Genomic DNA, 5,936 nt, shown 5'->3' on the forward strand with positions numbered 1-5,936 from the left:
TGCTGCTGCCGCGGCTGCCGTCACACGCACACATACACACACCCCCATGCGCGTCACACAAACAGCTCAGGCGTCACGAGTTGAAGCCAAAGAGACCATCTGTAGCATCTGTTCTATCGTCTATTCTGTCTTTTTTTCTTTCTCTGCTCTCTCTCCAGTCTCTTGCTTCGCCTCGCAGATCTCCTTCCCTCCAGCTTTCCCCAACCCTCACCACTTACTCACTCCATCTCCCCGGTGATCTTCTCTTTTGCTCTCTCTCTCTTTCGCTCTTCAATGTAATACGATGTCTCTTTCCCAAGTGTGCTACACCCTTAGAGCTGTCCGAGGTTCTGAAAAAGAGAAAGACACAAACACACATACATTGGAAGGCAGTGTGTGTGTGTGTCTGTATGTGTGAAAATCCTCTCTTGAGGACATGACCTCTGTCCATACAAAGCTATCAATACAACAGGCCTCGTCCTCTCTGCACATTTAGCCAAAGTATTTAAAAAAGAAAAATATTCACCTGTTTTTCCAGTCTTCATTTTCTGCAAACACATGCAAATAGAAACAATATTTGAAATTTGGGAGAAAATTTGTTAGTAGTTCACAGAGACCACCGAATACCTGTAAATAATACATTTTAAATGAAGTGGTCTATGTTGCATGCACGTTTGGGGTTGACAGGGGGGCTTGAGGCCCCCAAAGTGCCCTTTTCACAAACGGACCAAGGGGGACCCCGGAAAGGCATTTGCGACTAAATGAAAAGCGATAACGCAATCTCGAATGCCGGAACGCGATCAGAAAGTCTGGAGCACCTGCCCCTCCAAAGGTTTCTGCACGACACTGCTATGCTAACTGTTTTCTTTCATTATAGTGGCAATCACTCTGAAAACTCCAATACTCAAGGAGGCGCTATAGATAGCTTCAAATGTTTTTACCATTAAGCAGGAAATGTTTCTGTTCAGGTTGTCTTGTCAGCTATAAACATGTCAACACTTAAGCAAGATTTGTTGTCCTTAAAAACAAACCTGTGTTTGAAATTGACCTTGTGTAGTTAGTAGCATTTGCATTAGTATACCTTCAGTATGTTTCAGGATATAATGAGTGAAGGTTTTTGTTTATCTCTCTACCTTGTTAACTCATTTGCTAACACACAAAACGTATTTGTGTGCGTGTGTGTGTATTTTTTGTGTATTGTGTTTTTAAATCTTTCTTTATTTCGTTTGCTTTTGTCCTTTATCCTTTTCTGCTCTCATCTGGTCTTCTGTCCTTTCTCAGTCTTTTGCTCATTTCTGTGTGTAGGTGTGTTTGTTTCTGTCTATGGGATGAATGTCTGTCTAGGGGTTTTTGGCCATCAATCACTCTTTGCCCCCATGACATCATAGCCCCCCTTCACTTGAACTGCATGAACTGTACACACACACAGAGAGAGAGAGAGACTTAAACAGACCAGGCTGCTTTGATGCTTGTATTTGTACATTGTTTGTGTTACATATTAAAAAATCCACACTGCCCAACAACCCTTTTGAGATTATTAGATTTTAAGCAAAACATGATTTATTTACATTTAAGTAGTTAACCAGGTATTATTGTTTTTGTGAAGACATTTTCAAAAAGTCCCCCATTACATGTATAGCCAAACGTGTGTACGCAAACGCACACACAGGCATACAGCTTCTGTTGTGGATTTGGGTGCCATGTGTTAAGTATTTGCTGACATTAGGAGCTAAATAGAGATAACAGATCATGGTCTTCAGTCGCTGGAGACAAAGACCCCACATGAATCAGAGGATAGACGCCCACGTCTTCTATTCACTCTCATTCTCACAATAACACACACACTTCTTGCTTGTGAAGTCTTGAATAAAACTGTTTAGGGCGCATTCCACAATTCTGAACTCATCGTTTTATAAGAATTGATAAGTGCACTTACTGTGTATGAAGACCTTGTAGAGATTCACTAACCATATACACCTACAAACATGGATAACAAATACATATACAAAAAGTTGTAACACCGCAAAAAAACACACAAACTAACCGGCTGATATACAGGAGAAGGTGCTTTGATCAGATGTTTTCAATGTAATGAGAACTGACAGAAATGGTCAACACTGCCCCTAGTGGCTATTTACTGACATTACATGAGCTGAGCTACATCACTACATGAGACCACTGAATATGAGACAGTGAACAGGGCTTGCCTGGTCATCATTGTTCACAGGGGTCATTTAGCATAATTGTTTTTGTCATCGTATATTAAAAGGACTTGCATTAATTGCTGAAGGTCGATTGCTCTTAGATTCGGGAAAAGGTGCTGTTAACATTGAAAACATATATTACTTAATATAACATATACTGTTAATAATAAAATATAAAATGTATTACTATTGTAAACAATCATTTATTGGACTTCAGATACAGTATACTTCAAAGGAGAGCCCTTAAAAGTGATCTAAAGATGTCAAAGGATATTCCATTTTTGCATTCTGTACACACTTTCATTATAATTATTAAAGTGCATTCACACTATAAATTTTTTATCAGTATGTGCATTCCTCTTAAATCATACCTACCATCTCTGCACTGCTCAATGCAATGTTACCAATTGAGTTAAAGCAATATATGAAAAACATGAACATTTGACACATCAACACACTCACTCTTTTTTACAGATTCATGTGGCCTACACATTCATTGGCTTACATTACAGGAGGAATGTGAATGAATCTGCAATAATTCTGCTCCTGAAATAGCTTGTGAGTGTTAATCCATTTAAAAGGGAGGATGTGTCGGTTTGTCCTCTGGCTGGTACCGCAGATGAAACTCCAGAACGGAAAGGGATTTTAGGCTCTTATCAACACACTTTATATCTTTCTGCTCTGAAAGACTGATTGGGTTTGAGAAAAACATCAGTCATGGGTTTTATGTAGAAAGTGCAGCTCACAATGATTTTTAATAAGGTCAATTTAGCTAAACAAAAACATTGCAGTTACAGCACACTTTGTATTGTTAAAGCTTCTTGAGGCCACGGTCTGATCATAAACCGTTAATCTTGAAGTGTATTAAACACAGACACGTATATAATCCATACACGCACAGAGATCTATTGCAAAGTCAATTTGTCGTCTCATATAGATGATCTCATCCTCTGTCATCCATTATTTCTAATGTAGAACCAGAAGACTTATTTAATGCAAAACCTTTCTCTTAGTTGAACGCTGTGTGTGTGTTTCGGTCTGGACACAGATATATGTTCTATAAGTCATTCTGCCCCCGTAATGAATTGTTTATGGTCAGAGCACTCTGACTGCTTCAGCGTGGTTCATCTTAAGTGACATGGTCTCTCTCTCTTTCTCTCTCTTTGAGGCCTTTGTGTGTATGAAAGACAAAGCAATTTTTTCATTTATTTACCCTTCTTTCAAGACAACACTTCTCTTTCTTTACTGTACGGATCTATTGCTCACTGTGTATTAAGATCATAAAATCATAAACGGGTGACCTTTACTTATCTTGGTCACTGAGGAATATAAACCGAGTTTAGATGGTGCATTGATCATTTTTATCAATGTTACCTTCCTCCAAACACATGGCTACATAGAACTTTCCTGGTAATGTACTGATGAGTCGTTTGAAGGTGCTGTGTGTAATATTTAAAAAGGATCTATTGACATAGATGTAATATAATATACATAACTATGTCTTCAGAGGTGTATAAAGACCTTACATAAAGAAGCGTTATGATTTTACTACCTTAGAATGAGCTATTTCTATCTACATTCACTGTGGGTCACCTTGTGTAGCCCCAAACAGACAACGTGCTCTTTAGAAACGTAAACAGTATCTCTTCCTGCAAAAGGCAAAAACACAATGACATCTTTGTCCTGTGAGAGCCACGTTAGTGCTTTGAAAGGGAGGGGAGGTTTAAAGTGAGCCGTTGGTTGCAACTTGCAACCTCACCGCTAGATGTCACTAAAACGTTTTCCACATTGCTCATTTAATTTCTTAGCTATATACCATAACGTACTGATTATGTCTAATGTCCAAAGCAAATTTGCATCAAATATAAATAGTTAACAAATCTCCTTTTGAGCGTTAGGAGTAGTGAAGAGGATGCCTAAAACCAACTCAAAACAATCCTAAAATGGCTGTAACACCGGCATTCTGCCTTGAAACGTAAACATTTTAGAAAGATTGATGAGTTTAATGAAGTTTAATGAAGAGTGTGTGCTAACTGTTTATGAGACAGGCAAAATGCTTACAATTGGCTGAACACATACTTCCTACAGTATATATATATGAACATAGTATAGTTTCTTTTTTAACAGATAACTCGTTAAAAAATGTTTTTTGTGTTATCATGTGTTTATGGTAAGTTATTGCTACTTAATAAAAACAATTAAGAAACTGTTTGATTGAAATAAACTGGAATGCACAATAAAAAAAACATAAATTTTGAAGAAAAAATGGTAATCTGCTTTTGTAACAAACTCTTCACTTGTTGAATTAGTAATTTACTAATATTTACTAATTTACTAACTGTATATTTTAATGTCTTCATTTGAATATGGCAACAATTATATATTTAAATATTTTATTTGAACATGAGTAGATTTTTATTTTAAGATCCTAATTTAAATATGTCAGTGTGATACCTCTATAATATTCCTATGAATAAATGACTGACCCATCCTCTATCAGCCAATCTCTGTGGTCATCGTCAGTAAGCTTGCTTACATCGTCAGTTTTTTAATGGACAAGAAACAGATAAAGGGGGTTAGTAACAGAAAAAGCTCATTCTACGTCGCTTACACATAGTTGACCTATTAGCCTCTCAGTATCGCCAACAAACCCTTATCATGTTGTATCTTTGTTCAGACAATCCATCAGTGGCCTGGTCATCCTGTTAAGTAAAATGACCTATTCATTGAAGATAAATAAATATGTTTTACATAAGTATTGATGTGGGTAATGAGATAAGAGTAAAGAGCAGGAAGTTGTTGGGACTAACGATTGGAGTGTAAGTGGATATCACGAGGGAACTCCATCGGGCTTTGTGTCTGCTAGTCCAATTTGGTTTGTTCAATACCGTTGTGTACTGTCTGCCAGATACATTAGAGTAGAGTTCATTTGTTTAACACTATCTGGTGCTTCAGTCACCTGAATCAGACCACAGCAAGTATCTCAAAATAGCACATGTTGCTGTTCGTTCTGCATGCATTGGTTATGCTGTATTTTCTTTGTGCATAGCCCACATCTTATCTCTATCCGTAATATCAACAGATTTTGCAAGTTTTGCTAAAAGCAGGTTTACCATAGTACATTGTTGGTGGATGTCGAGGATGTCTCAAGGGGACTGAATTGACCTTGGTGTGTATGGACATAGAGGTCATGAATCATCCTTGACCCCTATGTGCCTTTTCAATCAAAGCTTCTCCCCAAGTTCCCCATCCCCCGACCATGTTAGTATATATGTTGACATTGGTGTTCTTATATTGGGGGGATAATATGTTTTTCCATTATGTAAATGGTGAAGATAATAAGGCCCTAAGGATATCGGCATTACTTTAGCATAATACGTGTGGGAAATCTTTACAAACGCACAAAACTGGTCAACGAAATAATTCGTTTATGGAGTGTGTAGCTCCAGGATTTAGCTGAAGGTAATGACTTATTGAAAAAAACTCGATCAAAAAATTATTGTAGATTCCAAAGCAACCTGTTTAACATTAAGAATACAAATCCCTCGAATCAATATCTGCTTTGATAACATAAGTTATATTTATTATTAAATAGTTCACCACCACATTAAGAAATGTTCATAATTACCACAAAAATACGATATTTTGTTCACTTTCAGAATACTTTGTGTATATTTATTATGAATACGGAAACCATTGGCACTTACCATGATAAAACCATGGCACGTTGTCATAAGGTAATATGTCTTGCTA

This window comes from Barbatula barbatula (genome assembly GCF_947034865.1).
Source record: "Barbatula barbatula genome assembly, chromosome: 19".
NCBI classification, from domain to species: domain Eukaryota; kingdom Metazoa; phylum Chordata; class Actinopteri; order Cypriniformes; family Nemacheilidae; genus Barbatula; species Barbatula barbatula.